This window comes from Chiloscyllium plagiosum, unplaced genomic scaffold (assembly GCF_037043375.1).
Source record: "Chiloscyllium plagiosum isolate Xiang-an unplaced genomic scaffold, Cpla_swu_hap1 HiC_scaffold_18, whole genome shotgun sequence".
Lineage (NCBI taxonomy): Eukaryota > Metazoa > Chordata > Chondrichthyes > Orectolobiformes > Hemiscylliidae > Chiloscyllium > Chiloscyllium plagiosum.
In genome coordinates this window covers 79,222,947-79,242,215 of record NW_028270156.1, presented here as the reverse complement: position 1 = coordinate 79,242,215, position 19,269 = coordinate 79,222,947, and the positions used below count along the sequence as shown (strand labels likewise).

The window sequence follows — 19,269 nt, the reverse complement described above, 5'->3', positions numbered from 1 at the left end:
AGTGAAAGACACAAAGTGCACCAATCTTTATTCAATTTCCACCACCAGGAAGATAGGAAAACACCCGGGTGGCCAGTGACAAGCGCTGCCCTTCACATCAAAGGACAGTGCTGTGTGATCAAACAGTGAAGGGGAGGGTAGGGACTAAATCAAAATAGAGTTGGAGGGAGAAATCACCACTGTTTATTTTTTTTTCTTTTTTTTTCTTTTTTTTTTCCTTTTATTTTTTTTTTCTCTTTTTTTTTTCTTTTTTTCTTTTTTTTTTTGCCCCACACTACCACCTAAGTGCGGTAGTGCTTATTTTATCCCCAGCACCCATGGTGTGTGTGTGCAGGTGTGAGACACAGTGAAAGACACAAAGTGCGCCAATCTTTATTCAATTTCCACCACCAGGAAGATAGGAAAACACCCGGGTGGCCAGTGACAAGCGCTGCCCTTCACATCAAAGGACAGTGCTGTGTGATCAAACAGTGACGGGGAGGGTAGGGACTAAATCAAAATAGAATTGGAGGGAAAAATCACCACTGTTTATATCAGTAAACCAGAGCTCCCTGATTAGACCGAATTAACAACCCTAATCAGGGAGCACATATTTACGAGGTCCACCTGGGTGACTGAATTCTGATCAAGTCACTGAGGGAGTGCTGCTCTGTCAGAATGTCAGTACAGAGGGAGTGCTGCACTGTCTGAGGGTCAGTATTGAGGGAATGCTGCACTGTCAGTGGGTCAGTACTGAGGGAGTGCTGCTCGGTCCGAGGTTCAGTAATGAAGGTGCGCTGCACTGTCAGCGGGTCAGTACTGACAGAGTGCTGCTCTGTCAGAGAGTCAGTACTGAGGGAGTGCCGCACTGTTAAATGGTCAGTACTGAGGGACTACTGCTCTGTCAAAAGGATCAGTACAGAGGGATTGCTGCTCGGTCAGAGGGTCAGTACTGAGGGAGTGCTGCACAGTCAGAGGGTCAGTACTGAGGGAGTGCTGCACTGTCAGAGGTTCAGTACAGAGGAAGTGCTGCTCGGTCAGAGGGTCAGTACTGAAAGGCCTAATGCTCTGTCAGAGGGACAGTACTGAGGGAGTGCTGCTCGGTCAGAGGGTCAGTACTGAGGGAGTGCTGCACTGTCAGACGGTCAGTACAGAGGGTGTGCCGCACTGTCAGAGGTTCGGTACTGAGGGAGTGCTGCTCTGTCAGAGGGTCAGTACTGAAAGGCGTGCTGTTCTGTCAGAGGGACAGTACTGAGGGAGTGCTGGTCTGTCAGAGAATCAGTACTGAGGGAGTGCTGCACTGTCAGAGGGTCCGTACGGAGGGAATGCTGCTCTGTCAGAGGGTCGGAAGAGAGGGAGTGCTGCTCTGTCAGAGGGTCAGTACCGAGGGAGTGCTGCTCTGTCTGAGGGTCATTCCTGAGGGAGTGCTGCACTGTCAGATGGTCAGTACTGAGGGAATGCTGCTCTGTCGGAGGATAAGTACAGAGGGTGTACTGCACTGTCAGTAGGTCAATGCTGAGGGAGGACAGCTCTGTCAGAGTGTCAGTACTGTGGGAGTGCTGCACTGTCAGAGGGTCAGTACTGAGGGAATGCTGCTCTGTCAGGGGGTCAGTACAGAGGGAGATGTACTGTCAGAGGGTCAGTACTAAGGGAGTGCTGCACTGTCAGAGGGTCAGTACAGAGGGATGCTGCTCTGTCAGATAGTCAATGCTGAGGGAGTGATGCTCTGTCAGAGGGTCAGTACTGAGGGAATGCTGCTCTGTTAGAGATTCAGTGCTGTGGGAGTGCTGCACTGACAGAGGGTCAGTACAGAGAAAGTGCTGCACTGTCAAAGGGTCAGTACTGAGGGAATGCTGCTCTGTCAGAAGGTCAATACTGTGGGATTGCTGCACTGTTGGAGGCTCAGTACGCAGGAAGTGCCGTGCTGTCAGAGGGTCAGTACTGAGTCAGTGCTGCTCTGTCAGAGTGTCAGTACTGAGGGAGTGCTGCTCTGTCAGAGTGTCAGTACTGAGGGAATGCTGCACTGTCAGAGGGTCAGTACTGAGTCAGTGCTGCTCTGTCAGAGTGTCAGTACTGAGGGAGTGCTGCTCTGTCAGAGTGTCAGTACTGAGGGAATGCTGCACTGTCAGAGGGTCAGTACTGAGTCAGTGCTGCTCTGTCAGAGTGTCAGTACTGAGGGAGCGCTGCTCTGTCAGAGTGTCAGTACTGAGGGAATGCTGCACTGTCAGAGGGTCAGTACAGAGGGAGTGCTGCTCTGTCAGAGTGTCAGTCCTGAGGGAATGCTGCTCTGTCTGTGGATCAGTCCTGAGGGAGTGCTGCACTGACATAGGGTCAGTGCAGAGGGAGTGCTGCACTGTCAGAGGGTCAGTAGTGAGGGAGTGCTGCTCTGTCAGATGGTGTGCACTGAGAGAATGCTGCACTGTCAGAGGATCAGTACTGAGGGAATGCCGCCCTGTCAGAGGGTCAGTACTGAGGGAGTGCTGCACTGTCAGAGGGTCAGCACTGAGCGAGTGCTGCACTGTCAGAGGGTCAGTAGTGAGGGAGTGCTGCTCTGTCAGAAGGTCAATACTGTGGGAGTGCTACACTGTTGGAGGCTCAGTACACAGGAAGTGCTGCACTGTCAGAGGGTCAGTACTGAGTGAGCGCTGCTCTGTCAGAGAGTCAGTACTGAGGGAATGCTGCTCTGTCAGAGGATCAGTACAGAGGGAGTGTTGCACTGTCAGAAGGTCAGTACTAAGGGAGTGCTGCACTGTCAGAGGGTCAGTACAGAGGGTGTGCTGCTCTGTCAGAGGGTCAGTACAGAGGGTGTGCTGCTCTGTCAGATGGTCTGTACTGAGGGAGTCCTGCACTGTCAGAGGGTCAGTGCTGTGGGAGTGCTGCACTGTCAGAAGGTCAATACTGTTGGAGTGCTGCACCGTTGGAGGCTCAGTACACAGGAAGTGCTACACTGTCAGAGGGTCAGTACTGAGGGAGTGCTGCTCTGTCTCAGGGTCAGTACTGAGGGAATGCTGCACTGTCAGAGGGTCAGTACAGAGGGAGTGCTGCTCTGTCAGAGGTTCAGTATTGAGAGATTGCTGCATTGTCAGAGGGTCAGTACAGAGCGAGTACTGCACTGTCAGAGGGTCAGTACTGAGGGTGTGCTGCATTGTCAGGGGGTCAGTACAGAGGGAGTGCTGCACTGTCAGAGGATCACTACTGAGGGAATGCTGTTCTGTCAGTGTGTCAATGCTGAGGGGGTGCTGCACTGTCAGGGTGTCCATACTGAAAGAGTACCACAATGTTGGATTGCCAGTACTGAGGGAGTGCCAGACTATCAGAGGGTCAGTAATGATGGAATTCTGCACTGTCAGAGGGTCAGTACTGTGGGACTGCTGCACTGTCAGAGGGTCAGTACTGTGGGACTGCTGCACTGTCAGAAAGTCAGTACTGAGGGAGTGCTGTTCTGTCAGAGTGTCAATGCTGAGGCAGTGCTGCTCTGTCCGAGGGTCAGTCCTGAGGGAGTGCCGCACTGTCAGAGGGTCAGTACTGAGGGAGTGCTGCTCTGTCAGAGGGTCAGTACTGAGGCAGTGCTGCTCTGTCAGAGGGTCAGTACTGAGGCAGTGCTGCTCTGTCAGAGGGTCCGTCCTGAGGGAGTGCCGCACTGTCAGAGGGTCAGTACTGAGGGAGTGCTGATCTGTCAGAGGGTCAGTACTGAGGGAGTGCTGTACTGTTGGAGGGTCAGTACAAACGAAGTGTTGCAATATCAGATGGTTAGTACAGAGGGAGCACAATAACGATGGATGACCAATACTGAGGGAGTGCTGGGCTGTCAGAGGATCAGTACTAAGACAATGCTGTGCTATCGAAGGATCAGCAGTGCGCGCATGTTGGACGATCAGATGGTCAGTACTAAGGGAAAGCTGAATGGTCAGTGACATCAATAATGAACATGCTACATGTAAGGCTACTTTATAAGAGCCCGTGATGTTGGGAGTAGTATACTGATGTGGAAGTGTTTGTGTTGGACTGGGGTGGACAAGGTCAGAAATCACATGACACCAGGTTATAGTCCAACAGGTTTACAGGTTTGAAATCACAAGCTTTCAGAGCGCTGCCCCTTGGTCAGGTGAACTGAAGATAAGCATACAGGCACAGAATTTATAGGCAGAGAGATCAAGAAACAGAAAGATCAGAAAATCATACAAATAGCTTGAGTGAAGTGTCGATAGGTTACATTAAAAAGTCTCTGCAGGTGATCAAAAGTATCAGACAGTGTGAGTCAAGTGTCAACAGCTGAACAGTAAGTGAAGGGGATTACCGCTTATCAGAGGCAGAGAGATAATTACAAAATATTAAAAATAAGGTGGTGTGAAGACAAACCAAATGGCTGGATAACCTGGTGGGTGCAAGAGTCGCAAACTGCCGGTTTAACTAAAGTAACAAATAATCCAAAACGGTACAAACTAAATAAGGTAGAGAGATCGTAGCAAGTTATCAAGGTGTTTGGTGTTAAAACAGGACAGTAAGGAAGATTTTACAAATGCGGAACAGTACGCTGGGGTTACCTGTAGCATGACATGAACCCAAGATTACCTAGATGGCTGAGGCCATCTTCATTGGTACAGAACTGGGCTATCAGTTTCTACTCTGCGATTCTATGTTGTTGTGTATCTCGATAGTACATTAGAATGAATCGAGGATTGACTAATGAATAGAAGACAAAGAGATGGGGGTAAAGAGGGAATTTTCAGAATGGCTACCTGCAGCTGGTGGTGTGCCACAGGGATCATTGCTGGGGCCATAATTATTTATCATATATATGCATGGTACTGTTATGACATGGTGGTGGACCCTTTTGTTAATTAAACAGCCAGAAAGGCTCACCTCACCTCGCAATCTGATAAAATATGAGTGACAGAGAACACCCAAATTCCATTTGTTAAAGAAAATATCAATTTATTCCTTTACTCTAAAAGTGAACATTAAAAAAGTATTCACAACTCTAAGACCCCCTTTCTCTTAACTGCTTATTATCTGCCTCCAACTCTATAACAATATACTGTTCCAATAGAAAAAACTTATTAAAATTACATCAACTTAATTTCAAATCCACACAGCGGCTGTCATTGTTGTAGTCTCTCTTCTTCCAGCTGATGATCTCCACGGGTCATCTTCTTTCTTTTCCTGTGAATATTTTTAATATGAAAAGGTACCTTTGATAGAGAGTGCTCCAATGACAGTTACATATTGACAAAACAATAAATTCAAACTCGATTGGGTTTTAGAATCCTGGGGCATAATTTAAACTGATTGGTTAGATTTGAATTGCTGTCAAAACAGCAACCAATTCAGGTATCTATTTCAAAGCCAAATATTACATATTTTCAATTTCCAGAACACTCTGAGACTGCTATCAATCATATGACAGGTGCTGTTAAGCTCTCAGTGCAAAACAGCATTCACTCTCTCCAAAAGGTACAGTACACGCCTTCAACTTCATAACCATATGGATGAGGAAAAGTAAATGTGCTACACAAGTATGTACTGTTTGTCGATGACACAAAATTAGGTGGGAAGGCAAGTGCTGAGCATGACACAAAGAGTCTACAGGGCAATACAGTCAGGGTAAATGAGTGGACAAATTCTTAGAATATGAATATAATGTGGGGAAATGTGAGGTTATGCACTTTATAAGGACGAGCTAAACATTATTTAATGGGGAAACATTGCAAAACGCGACAGAACAGAGGGAATAGGAGTCCTTGTGCATGAATCAGCAAAGGCTATCATCCAAGTTCAGCAGGTAATAGGGAAGGCAAATGGAATATTGGTTTTATTTCAAAGGGAATGGAGTAGGGAGATCTTGTTAAAACTATACAAGGGACCTGTCAGACGACAGCTAGAATATTGTGAGCAGTTCTGGTGCACACTTCTAAGAAGGATATACTGGCATTGGAGGTGCTCCAGCGAAGATTAACCAGGTTGATTCTGGGTATGGAAAGATTTTCTCTCCCTCAGGCAGTAACACAGTTGAATATTTTAGCATTGATATTTTCAGATTTAACACCCATCACTATGGTCTTATGTGGGCTCAGGGAAGGTTCTGGCACTGCAGATTAGTTTACTTTTACTGACGACTTCGTGTTTTCATGACGGTTATCTTGATGCTGGCCGTGAGGGTGTTAAATTCCGATAAACATCATTTCGATGCTGACCCAAGCGCAATCAAATAAAACTCTATTTCAGCATCTTGGGCTGAAAATAAAAGCAAAACGAGTGGTGTTTTTAACAGCTGGTCACAGTCGTTCTGTTGGCAGCTTTATCTCAGCAGATGCAGCTTCCTGCGCTATCCCCTAGCTCACCACAAAGTCCACAGTCTGACCAACACTAACCCCAGCAAAACGACAACACCCTGTCAGAGACTTGGCTCCCAAAGGCAGCTCTGGGGAGAGCCACCCTCAGGGAAATCATCTCTACAAGGCCTTACGTAAGTTTACTTTGAACTACTTTTATGCAGTGAATGCTAATGACCTGGAACTCATTACCTACAACCGTGACTCAATTGAAATCAATTGATAATTTTGTAAAAGGTCAATGGGCACTTGAGGGTAGTAACCCTGTGCGGCCAAGGGGATTGAGTAGAGTAGACTGGATTGCTCTGCAGGGAGCTGGCATGAACACAACGAATGAAGTGACCTTTGCCAAGTACCTGGTAAAAGAGATATGGTTTAAGCAGCATCTCAGCATCCCACCACTGCCAATGATTTTGGGGTGGCATGGTGGCTCAGTGGTTAGCACTGCTGCCTCACAGTGCCAGGGACCCAGGTTCGATTCCAGCCTCTGGCAACTGTCTGTGTGGAGTTTGCACATTCTCCCCGTGTCTGCGTGACTTTCCTCCAGTTGCTCCAGTTTCCTCCCACATTCCAAAGATGTGCAGGTCAAATGAATTGCCCATGCTAAATTGTCCATAGTGTTCAGGGATATGTAGGTTAGGCACATTAGTCAGGGGTAAATGTAGAGTAATAGGGTAAGGGGATGGTTTTGGGTGGGTTACTCTTCAAGGTGGACTTGTAGGGCCGAATGGCCTGTTTCCACACATTAGGGGTTCGATGATTCTATGAGTGAGGAGGAGAGATATGGAGGGAACTCCAGAGTTAAAAGCTGAAACACCCAAACACCCAGCCACCAACAGCGGGACAGTGAAAATCCGATGCAAAGAAACTACGGTTAGGTTTTGGGTAAAGGCTGGATTAGTTAGAGATCAAAGTCAAATTAGGGTTGAAATCAGCTTTCGGGTCTGTTTTAGTTACTTTAGCATCAGTGTTATGGGATTCATTTTTAGCCTCAACCTCTTGTATAAACCCACAGAAGGTACATTTTTACTTTTCTCAACTTAGGGGCAAGTAACAGCGGTTCAGCTTTTCTTTCACAGCCCTTCCGATATCCACCAGACAGCAGCCTTCAGTTTGCACAGTTGAAGGGTGACCCTTCAGCATGGCAGGCTGAACAGATGTAAACTGGATTGGGAAATAACATAAGTGCTTATAAATAGCAGAACATTACTTAAAGGCAATACGTATGAGCAGATGGTGTTTATTTAACTCTTCATTTATGATACCTAGGATTATAGTTACAGGAATAGGCCATTCAGCCCCTCAAACCTGTGAGATCATGGCTGATCTATGGCCTTACTCCATTTATCAGCCCATTTTTAAATTCCAATTTGGAACCTGGGCACTGGTGGCTAGGACAGCATTTGTTGTCCATCTCTAGGTGCCTTTGAGTAGTTGATGGTGACCTGTCTTCTTGAACTGCTGGAATCCATGTGCCATTGGTAGATCCATAATGCCCTTAGGATGGGAATTCCAGAATTAAGACCCAGGTCAGGATGGCGAGTAGCTTGAAGGGCAACTCCCAGGTGATGGTTTTCCCATGTACCTGCAGCCCTTGTCCTTCTAGATGGAAATGGTTGTTGATTTGGAGTGTACTGTCGAAGGAGCCTCAGTGAGTTCTTTCAAGTGCATCTTGTACACACTGCTGCTACTGAACATCGGTGGTGGAGGAGGTAAACGCTTATGGATGTGGTGCCAATTAAGTGGCTGCTTTGTCCTTGATGGTGCTAAGCTTCTTGAATATTGTTAGAGCTGGACTCATCCAGGCAAGCGGGAAGTATTCCCTCACACTTGTACCTTGTAGGTGACAGGCTTTAGAGAGAAAAGATAAGAGCTATTACTTGCAGCATTCCTAGTCTCTGACCTGCCCTTTTAGCCATTATATTTATACAGTGAGTCCAGTTGAGTCTCTCTTCAGTGATAACCTCCAGTTGTTAATCTTGGGGGATTCTAGTGATAAGAGCTTCAGTAATGTAGGTAGTGGTTTCGGTGATAGTAATGCCATTAACTGTCAAGGGGCAATGGTTCGATTGTTTCTTATTGGAGATAGACATTACCTGGCACAAATGTTACTTGTGATTTTTCAACCCAAGCCTCGATATTTTCCAGGTCATCCTGCATTTGAACATGGGTTGCTTCAGTATCAGCAGGGTGCGGGTCGTGGGTATTCATAAATTGTGCAATCAATGCTGATGGTAACACCATTGAATGTAAAGTGGTGATGGCTAGATTGTCTCTTATTGGAAATGGTCATTGCCTGGTATTTGTGTGATGCCACTTTTCAACCCAAGCCTGGATATCGGTCAGGCCTTGTTATATTTGGATACGGACTGTTCCATTATCTGAGAAGTTGTGCATGGTGCTGAACTTTGTGCAATTACTGCCAATATTCCCACTTTTGACCTTATGATGGAGAGAAGTTGGTTAGGTCTAGGACAATACTCCTGAGGAACTACTGCAGCAATGTCCTGAAGCTGAGGTGTGGAGGTGCTGGCGTTGGACTGGGATGAACAAAGTCAGAAGTCGCACAAGACCAGGTTATAGTCCAACAGGTTTATTTGAAATCTCAAGCTTTTGGAGTGCTGCTCCTTTAAGGGGGCGCGGGGGGCAAGGACTTGTGATTCCAAGTTAACCTTTGGGCTATAACCTGGTGTTGTATGACTTCTAATTTTGAAGCTGAGGTGACTGACTTCCAACAACCATAACCATCTTCCTATGTACCAGGTATTTCCCTACAGTGTGGAAACAGGCCCTTCGGCCCAACCAGTCCACACCGACCCTCCAAAGAGTAACCCACCCAGACCCATTTGCCTCTGACTAATGCACCTAACACTATGGGCAATTTGGCACAGCCAATTCACCTGACCTGCACATCTTTGGACTGTGGGAGGAAACCCACACAGACACAGGGAGAATGTGCAAATGCCACACAGACAGTCACCCGAGGCTGGAATTGAATCCGGGTCCCTGGCTCTGTAAGGTAGCAGTGCTAGCCACCATGCCACCCTATGACTCCAACAATTTCCCTTTGATCCCAGTTTCACTAGTGGTCCTTGATGCAACACTTGGTCAAATGCAGGAATACTGTTTCCAGCATTTCAGGAAGACAGCTGCTGCATACCCTCCATCTTGGTAACTGCCTACCCCATAGCATTTAATTCTGCTCTTCAGAGGTGGCCGTTCTCAATGGAAGTCTCTTTATATGGGAGCACTCTATTGACCACTGGGGACTTGGCATGGACAATCCTACAGTGCATGCATGAAGTGATTAAGATGGCTCACGGTCTCATGTATTGCCTGTATTTGCGATGGCTTTGCAATGTCCAGGTTCCATGCATTAGACTAGTTGATGATTCCAGCACTTTTCCCATTGTTTGAATGGGGCTGCTACTTACTTTGCGGTTGTAGTTCAGCCACATGCTCCTGGCATTTGGTCACCTAGTAGTCAGATCATAGGATCGCCTTGTTGGTTTGCTCTTGGACCTGATCAAGTTCACTCTCAGTAAGTCCAGTCAGGGAGCCAAGAAAGGGTTTGTTACATTTGACAGCCTGCCACTTGTCTGTGGTTACGTCCTCAGCCTTTGAGAGAGAGCAGATGTTATCAACTTGACATGCTTGAGGCCTTCAGGAAATGGTGGCCACCATGGGTGTAAGGTGAATGGAACATTTAATTAAATACATCTCCTAAGACACCATCACCTTTTTAAATGTGAATTTAATTGATTTAATTTAAATTTGTTTTCCAAATGTATATTTGGAGAGGGAAGCTGAGACAGGGGAGTATGAGGAGAAGAGTGAACAAGTTAATAATCTCCCTGTCATTGATCTCTTACAGTCATGGAGTCATAGAGATGTACAGTACGGAAGCAGACCCTTTGGTCCAACTCGTCCATGCCGACCAGATATCCCAACCCAATCTAGTCCCACCTGCCAGCACCCGGCTCGTATCCCTCCAAACCCTTCCTATTCATATACCCATCCAGATGCCTTTTAAATGCACCAGCCTCCACCACTTCCCTGGCAGCTCATTCCATACATGAATCACTCTCAGCATGAAAAATTTACCCCTTAGGTCTCTTTTATAACTTTCTCCTCTCACCCTTAAACCTCTGCCCTCTCATTCTGGACTCCCCCACCCCAGGGAAAAGACTTTGTCTATTTATCCTAACCATGCCCCTCATGATTTTCTAAACCTCTTTAAGGTCACCCCTGAGCCTCCGACGCTCCAGGGAAAACAGGTCCAACCTCTCCCTATACCTCAATCCTCCAACCCTGGCAACGTCCTTGTAAATTTTTTCTGAACTCTTTCAAGTTTCACAACACCTTTTCGATAGGAAGGAGACTAGAATTGCACACAATATTCCAACAGTGGCCGAACCAATGTCCTGTACAGTCGCAACATGACCTCCCAACTCCTGTACTCAATACTCTGACCAATAAAGGAAAGCATACCAAACGCCGCCTTCACTATCCTATCTACCTGCGACTCCACTTTCAAGGAGCTATGAACCTGCTCTCCAAGGTCTCTTTGTTCAGCAACACTCCCTAGGACCTTACCATTAAGTGCATAAGTCCTGCTAAGATTTGCTTTCCCAAAATGCAGCACCTCGCATTTATCTAAATTAAACTCCATCTGCCACTCCTCAGCCCATTGGCCCATCTGATCAAGGTCCTGTTGTAATCTCTTGATGCTTGCTTTAACTTCATGCATGGATCTAGTTAACATTCCCAGTCTACCATCCAACCAAATCATCATATCCATCCATTCCTTTCTCCCCTATGTCCTTTTCTGGCTTGCCCATAAGAGTATCTAAGCTATTCAGCAAAACCACTCCTTCTACATTTTTACTACTCTTTGCTTTAAAAGTTTATCTTCAATTTCTTTTTAAATGTATTTGTGAATATCGTATATTTATGGATTCTAATTTTGAATTGTACTTAGGTGAAAACATCTTTTCAACATAAATCGTATCAATCCACTTCATAATGTGAAGAGTTCAAATCAATCACATTGCAGCCTTCTCTAAGCTGGAAAAAAGAGACCAATTAGTTAATAATTCCTGATCAGTGTAAACTCTCAGCTCTGACATCATCCCTGTAAATCTAGCTTGCATTTTTGTTGTTGTCTCGGCACGGTGGCACAGTGGTTAGCACTGCTGTCTCACAGCGCCAGAAACCTGGGTTCAATTCCCGCCTCAGGTGACTCCCTGTGTAGAGTTTGCACATTCTCCCCGTGTCTGCGTGGGTGTGCTCCGGTTTCCTCCCACAATCCCAAAGGTTAGGTGAATTGGCCATGCTAAATTGCCCCATAGTATTAGGGGAATGGGTCTGGGCGGCTTGGTGTGGACTTGTTGAGCCGAAGGGCCTTTTTCTGCACTGTAAGTAATCTAACGGCATTTTCACAATGCTGTAAAGACATTTTTCTGTTCTTTTGATGGACTAAAATGGGCAATTAAGTTTTAAAAAACAAGTTTTTACAAAAATCATTGTTGCACTTTGTAAAAGCAAGTTGCCGAACATTCAGTGTAAATGCCGTTTACACTGGGGTTTGTTCAAGCATTAGGGGATGTTACTGGAAACAGTGGAGTGTATGCATGGAGATTAAGACAGCAACACGTAGCTGATTGGTCTGTAGAATGGTATCCAGTTGTTGAAGACTAGGCCGCCTACCTGCCAACAACAACATGATTGGCTCCCAGGTTACTGAACAGCTTGTGAATATGAATATTTGGTAAGAAGCCATCAGATCTCTGTAAAAGCTGTCCTTTTCGCTGTCGTAAACAAAAACACCCACAGCCTGAAGAAAGCCAGTTTATTTCCCCTCATTAGTTGTTGCTGGCTGTGCTGCTGCTGGCTGTGCTGCTGGCGGCTGTGCTGCTGCTGGCTGTGCTGCTGGCGGCTGTGCGTTTTGGCCAGTAAGTCCGAGCTTCATAAATGTGAACATCTCACCCTGAGCCTCCTTCAAGCAACTGAAAATATCTGGAAAGGAAGCTCCAAGAGCAGCGACATGACAAGCAAAAAGGAAAATCTCAGCAAACCTCAAGGATATAGAGCGTTGAACTGTCTTCTCATTCCTTCCCATAACACCCTTTTCTTCCTCTCTGTACATATGTGTGGAGAGATAGTTTTATAAGGGGATTAGGGTTTTATTTAGTAGAATTACATGTCAGTGGCTTAGAATTGTTTATCTGTAGCTAGAGTCTATTTCTTTGCAAGAAAAAAGTCATCCCAGGTCCATGCTTCTTATCAAAGTTGGAGTAAAAGACAGGAAATTGGAGAATTTTGCATGCTTTTTAAAATTTTTTAACTTTTGGGACACCTCCAGAAATAGCAAAGCTTGTTTTCCGACACACTATCCCAATGCCCCACAGTATAGAGACCTGATCTATTTGCATGATTGTAAATGTGGTCAAATTAAGAGTCTGTACAAACTTAAAACAACTTCTTTGATTTGCAGTTCTGTTCGTAGCACATATGAACAAAAAAAGATAGAAACAGGAGCTGCTCCATTACTCTACATGATGATGCGTGTCTTTGACTTCAATACCACTTTGCCACCCTGTTCACATATCACTCGATTCCCTGACTCCATTTACCTGACGACAAACCCACAACTTCTACCACTTAGAAGCGCAAGGACAGCAGATACATGGGAACACCTACACTTGCAAGTTCCCCTCCAAGCCACACATCATCCTGACTTGGAAATATACCACTGTTACTTCAATGTTGTTGGGACAAAATTCTGGAACTGGGTCTAGTTTAGTTTAAGCCAGCACCTAATCACCACCAGTTCCAGAATGGTTAGGGACGTCCATGATCTCATGAATGAATAAATAGGTGGTCTCACCAAAGCCTGATACATCTCTAGCAAGATTTTCTTATTCTGGCCCATCCCCTCACAATAAAAGCCAACATGCTATTTGTCCATACCAAATACAAATACCAATTGGCTGTTCAGCCTGAGTTGAACAATCAATAGGATCGTTGCTGATCTGGCATTCCTCACATCCACTTTCCTGTCCTTTCCCGGTAACGTTTGATTCCCATACTGATTGAGATCAATCATGTGGATTGTGAATTGACCCAGCCTGATCCTTGTGGCATGCACTGGTCAAAACCCACAACTGGTTTTTTTGTTCACAACCTGCCAACCTTGTTTATTTATACTCTCTGCTTCCTGTTCATTAACCAATCTGCTTCCATGCTAATATATCATCCCTGGATTCCACACCCCTTATCTTGTGCAGTATTTCTTTTCCTTCTGTGAAACCATGCTGAATCTGATTTTCTACATGCAATGTTATAATAATAGATTCCATCACTTTCCTAATGACAGATGTCAGGCTAACTGGCCTCTAGTTCCCTATTTTCTCTCCCCCTTTCTTGACTAGTGGCGTTACATTTGCTAACTTCCAAACAAGAGGCTTCCTTGTTGTATGGTTTGAACAGCCTGCATCACTACCTCTGCTGACTTTAGTGGTACTTTGCCCTTGATTCTTTCACCTCTCTACTCTATTTATGCCTTTTCACCAAGGAAGGTGTGGCCTCTTTATCATCCAATCAAAATGTATCTCCGAAGAGTTACCCATACAGAAATCAATTTTCACACATCCACAATGCCAATTTACAGAGAGGTTAATCTAGGAACTGTCTGCCACACATATCCATATACTGGTGGCATGGTAGATCAGTAGTTAGCACTGCTGCCTCACAGTGCTAGGGACCTGCATTCAATTCCAGCCTTGGCTGACTGTCTGCTTGGAGTTTGCATGTTCTCCCAGTGTCTGTGTGTGTTTCCTCCCACAATCCAAAGATGTGCAGGTTAGGGATTTGGAAGGCTAAATTGCCCATAGTGTTAGGTGCATTAGTCAGGGGTAAATACAGGGTAGGGGAATGAGTCTGGGTGGGTTGCTCTTTAGAGGGTTGGTGTGGACTTGTTGGGTCAAAAGGCCTGTTTCCATACTGTAGAGAATCTAATCTATATATTATACCTAGCTGACCCTTTATGCATGCTGTAGCAGGAGACAGTTGTTATAATCACTGCAGACTATCATTATATTACGCCCACTCCTAAACTATGTCCAGTTACCCAAGTATCTCTCAGTACATATAAACATGGAAAATAAGAGGAGTAGGCTATACCGACCTTCCAGCCTGCCCCACCAAACAATGTTATCAGGACTGATCATCCAACTCAGTACCCAGTTCCTGCTTCCACACTATTCTCTTTGATTCCTATACCCCAAAGAACTATGTCGATCATCTGCTTGAAAATATTCGCTGTTTTGGTCTGAAGCACTTTCTGTGGCGGAGAATTCCTCATCTCAGACTTAGATTGTGACCCCAGATCTGGAGTCACCAGCCATTGGGAATTTCCTTCCTGAATTTATCCTGTCTAGTACTGTTAGATCATTTTAGAGGTTTCTATGATATTCCACACCTGTTCTTTTAAACTCCGAACCAACTCAGTCTCTCCACACACATCATTCCTGCCATTTCAGAAATCAGTCTGATAGACCTTTGTTGCACTCCTTAAAGCCAGAAATATCCTTCTCTCAAATAAGGAGATCAAAATTGCACAGAATACTTCAGGTGTGATCTCTCGCACAATTGCCGCAAGACATCTCTCTCAAATCCTCTTTCGATGAAGGCCCACTTATTATTCGCCTTCTTCATTGCCTTCTGCACCTGCAGCAACTGGTGAAAAAAAGCTATTCAGGCTTCATTGCACATTTAGCTCTTTCAATTTAAAGCCTTTCAGATAATAATCTGCCTTCCTGTGTTCGTTGCCAAAATGGATGACCTCACATTTACCCACAAAATGATTCATCAGCCAGACCTTTGCCCACAGTCTTAAACTGTCCAAATCATACTGAAGCACTCTGCATCCTCCAACACTAAATTTACCAATTTACCAATATGGGAACACAAAAATGTCACTGAAGTTCTTGGAATATGTTTTGCTATTTTATCATTTTATTTTTAGAAGTTTCTTGGGACTCCACGATCTTTCTGGAGTTGGGCGGGTTAAAGGTTCGTCCTGCTTGTGTTGCGATGCGAAGCTCTGCAGTGCGATCGTCTCAGATTGCCGCCATCTTGGATCCCAGGTAAAAGCCTATCATAACTCCATCTAGCTTCCATTATCTCTAATAAATTACCCTAAACAAATCTGTCAAATCAGGTTTGAAATTTTACGTTGAAACAGCTTTTTGACAGAGAGCTCCAGTTTTCCACTTTCTTTTGCATGAATTAAGTGCTTCCTGATATGACACCTGACAACTTAGCAGGTATATTTTGTTTTCCCATGGGATGTGGACATCACTGATTATGACAGCATTTATTGCCCATCCCTAACTACCCTGGAGAAGTAATAGTGAGCAGCCGCCTTGAACCACTGCAGTGGTTGGGCTGTAGGTAAATCCACTATGCTGACAGGGAGAGAGAGCACCAGGATTTTGACCCACTGACTCTGAATGAGTTCTAAGTCAGGATGGTGAATGGCTTGGAAGGGATGCTGGAAGTGGTGGTGTTCCCCTGCATCTGCTGCCCTTGTTCTTTTATGTGGTGCGGGTCATGGGGTAAAAGGTGTTGTCTAAGAAGCCTCAGTGAGCTACTCAGAACATTTTATCCGTGACACACACAATGTTGAAGAACTGATTGGTCCTGAATAATGTCAAGATTCTTGAGTGCTGTTGGAGCTGCTTTCATCCAGGCAAATAGGGAGCATTCTATCGCACTCCTGGCTTGTGTCTTGTAGTTGGCAGACAGGCTTTGGCAAGTCAGGAGGTGAGTTACCTACTGTAGTATCCCTTGCCTCATGCCCCTTAATCTGCTATATTATAATAATAATAATACAATCATTTAATCTATCATCATCTCACAATTTAGTCCCTCCAAACATTAAGTACTCTCTTTCCTTAACTTTCATTTATAAGAAGAAAAATGAATATAATGAATATCCTTTGTTGTCACTTCCATTCCAGTACAGAACTACAGGAGCACAGTGAAAAGGTTTCACACTGGCTGCCTTTTAATGGGCTGGAAATGTGTTGCTGGAAAAGCGCAGCAGGTCAGGCAGCATCCAGGGAACAGGAGAATCGACGTTTCGGGCATAAGCCCTTCTTCAGGAATGAGGAAAGTTTGTCCAGCAGGCTAAGATAAAAGGCAGGGAGGAGGGACTTGGGGGAGGGGCGTCGGAAATGTGATAGGTGGAAAGAGGTCAAGGTGAGGGTGATAGGTCAGATTGGGGTGGGGGGCGGAGAGGTCGGGAAGAAGATCTCAGGTTAGGAAGGCGGTGCTGAATTTGATGGATTTGACTGAGACAGGGTGGGGGGAGGGGAAATGAGGAAACTGGTGAAATCCGAGTTCATCCCTTGTGGTTGGAGGGTTCCTAGCCGGAAGATGAGGCGTTCTTCCTCCAACCGTCGTTTTGTTGTGGTCTGACGATGGAGGAGTCCAAAGACCTGCATATCCTTGGTGGAGTGGGAGGGGGAATTGAAATGTTGAGCTACAGGGTGGTTGGGTTGGTTGGTCCGGGTGTCCCAGAGGTGTTCTCTGAAACGCTCCGCCTTTTAATGGGGCCATCTTAGGTACAAGTACCTCGGTACAAATCGTACAGAGTTAAAAAAAGAATCGTTAGTCAAAAGAAGTTTAAAAGGAAAGCAGTAGCATTACAGAGAGCTTGAGAACTGTTTGATGATAGTTCTTTAAATTCATTGGATTATATCACTTAGACACAATTCTCAGGACCAGAGTTTTGCTGATAATCTTGGCACTTATTGCCCATCTCTAATTATTTTGAGCAGATGGTGATGTGCTTCATGGAACTCTATTAACTAACAGACTGTTTGCCTTGCTACTCCACTTCACAGAGGAAATCGAGACTAGGTAAGGATGACAGGTTGACGGGGGCAGGGCGGTAGATGTAGTCTATATGGACTTGAGTAAGGCCTTTCCATATGGTAGGCTGTTTTAGAAGGTCAGATCCATGGAATCTGGGGGGAGCTGGGAAATTGGATACACAATTAGCTTGATGGTAGGAAGCAGAGGGTAATAGTGGGAGGATGCTTGACAGATTGCAGGCCTGTAAGTAGTGGAGTGCCTCAGGAATCAGCGCGGGGCCCATTGCTGTTTGTTCTCTATATCAGTGATTTGGATGAGAAGGTACAAGGCATAATTAGTAAGTTTGCCGGTGACGCTAAAATAGGAGGTATTGTGGACAGTGAGGAAAATTCTCAGAAATTGCAGCAGGATCTTGATCAGCTGGGGAAGTGAGCTGGGAAATGGCAAATGAAGCTTAACATAAATAAGTGCAAAGTCTTGCATTTTGGAAAGTCAAATCAAGGTAGGGGTTTCATGGTGAATGGTAAGGCCTTAAGGAGTGTATTGGGACAGAGGGACCTTGGAGTTCAGGTACAAGGTTCTCTGAGAGTGGGGTCAGAGGTAGACAGGGTTTGTGAAGAAGGCTTTTGGCACACTGACCTTCATCAGTCAGGACATTGAGTATACGTGTTGGGAAGTTATGTTGCAGTTGTACAGGATAGTGGTGAGGCCACACATGGAATACAGTGTTCAGTTTTGGTTACCTTGTTATAGGAAGGATGTTATTAAACTGGAAAGAGTGCAGAAGAAATTTACAAGGATGTTGCTTGGATTCATGGGCTTGAGTTATAAGAAGAGGTCGGACAAGCTAGGACTTCTCTCTTTAGAGCGTAGGAGACTGAGGGGGGCTCTTATAGAAGTGTATAAGATCATGACAGGCATGGATAAGGTGAATGCATTCAGTCTTTTTCCCCAGGGTTGGGGAACCAAGGACTAGAGGGCAGCAGTTTAAGTGTAGTGGGGAAAGAATAAAAGGGAACCTGAAGGGCAACCTTTTTACACAGACAGTGGTGAACAAATACACACGCCAAGTGCAGGAAAATGGGGTTCGCATTTTGGTCGGCAAAGCCCAGTTTGGGCTATTCCTTGCTGTCTGACATTACAACAGCTGGTCAGGTTTTTACAGTCACTCAGCTTTTTAACCCAGAATTTTTAAACTCAAATTATTGGGGACATGGTTAAAAAGCCACAAATCAGAAATAGAAAATCATCATTTGGTCATACAGAATTTGAATATTGCTGAAAATAGACAGATTTTGGCAAGCTTTTCATCCTGTACTCTTCCGGATGATTCACAAGACATATCAGGGTACAGGGTTACCTCTGTATCCACGAATCCAGTTTCAGCGGTTTTCATCACCTGTGGTTGACCACGCCCCGAACATATCAGGGAACCTTCCAGAACCAGGGAGCGGGGACTGCTGGGAAGGTAAATTCCCCATTTAAATGAATGGATTTTCTCTCCAGGGTTTCAGGCTTCTGCGGTAGGTTTTGGAACGTATTCCCCCCCGGGGTGGGGGGGCTCTGTATTCCTATCATCGAGTTGCTGCATTCTCCATAGCAACACCTCTACCAATCAGAGTGCATTTGCCATCCAGTCAGCATTCTTTGCTCAGGCAGTGTAAAAATGTTGCTCCCCTTTAATTTTGGTATTTCTTGCGATTTGTCCTGATGAGTGCAAGACGAAACGCTTTGACTTAAACTATCTTCTTCCAACAATACTGAAGCAGGAAATCATTCAATACCACTTTCCTGCTGCAGTGTCACAATGAAGTGCAGGTATTTGATTTAAGCTTAAACTTGGGATTCGTGTCATGGGTAACAGCAGCCAGACCACATGAAGCAGTGCGAGTGATGGACGCATCCTGTAAGCTTACCCTCTTGGAGTGAGGAGCAGGTCTGTCACATGTGGAAACACACGCAAATGGCAAACCACAACTGTTTCCACCATTCAGTCACAGGAGAGAGTGCAACCAATTACCATCGATCAGAATGTTCGGTTTCATTGCCAGTGCTGAGGATGAGGAAAAGCTCA

General features: G+C 45.3%; 1 long non-coding RNA gene across 1 annotated transcript in view; it reads left to right on the top strand.

The window, feature by feature from the left end:
- Positions 1-6,273: 6,273 nt before the first annotated feature.
- LOC148147016 (uncharacterized) overlaps positions 6,274-19,269 on the top strand; it is a 38,839-nt gene continuing 25,843 nt past the window's right edge. The window contains exons 1-2 of the long non-coding RNA XR_015760036.1: positions 6,274-6,445; positions 15,340-15,460. This is a non-coding gene — a long non-coding RNA (uncharacterized LOC148147016). The remainder of the gene's footprint in view (positions 6,446-15,339; positions 15,461-19,269) is intronic.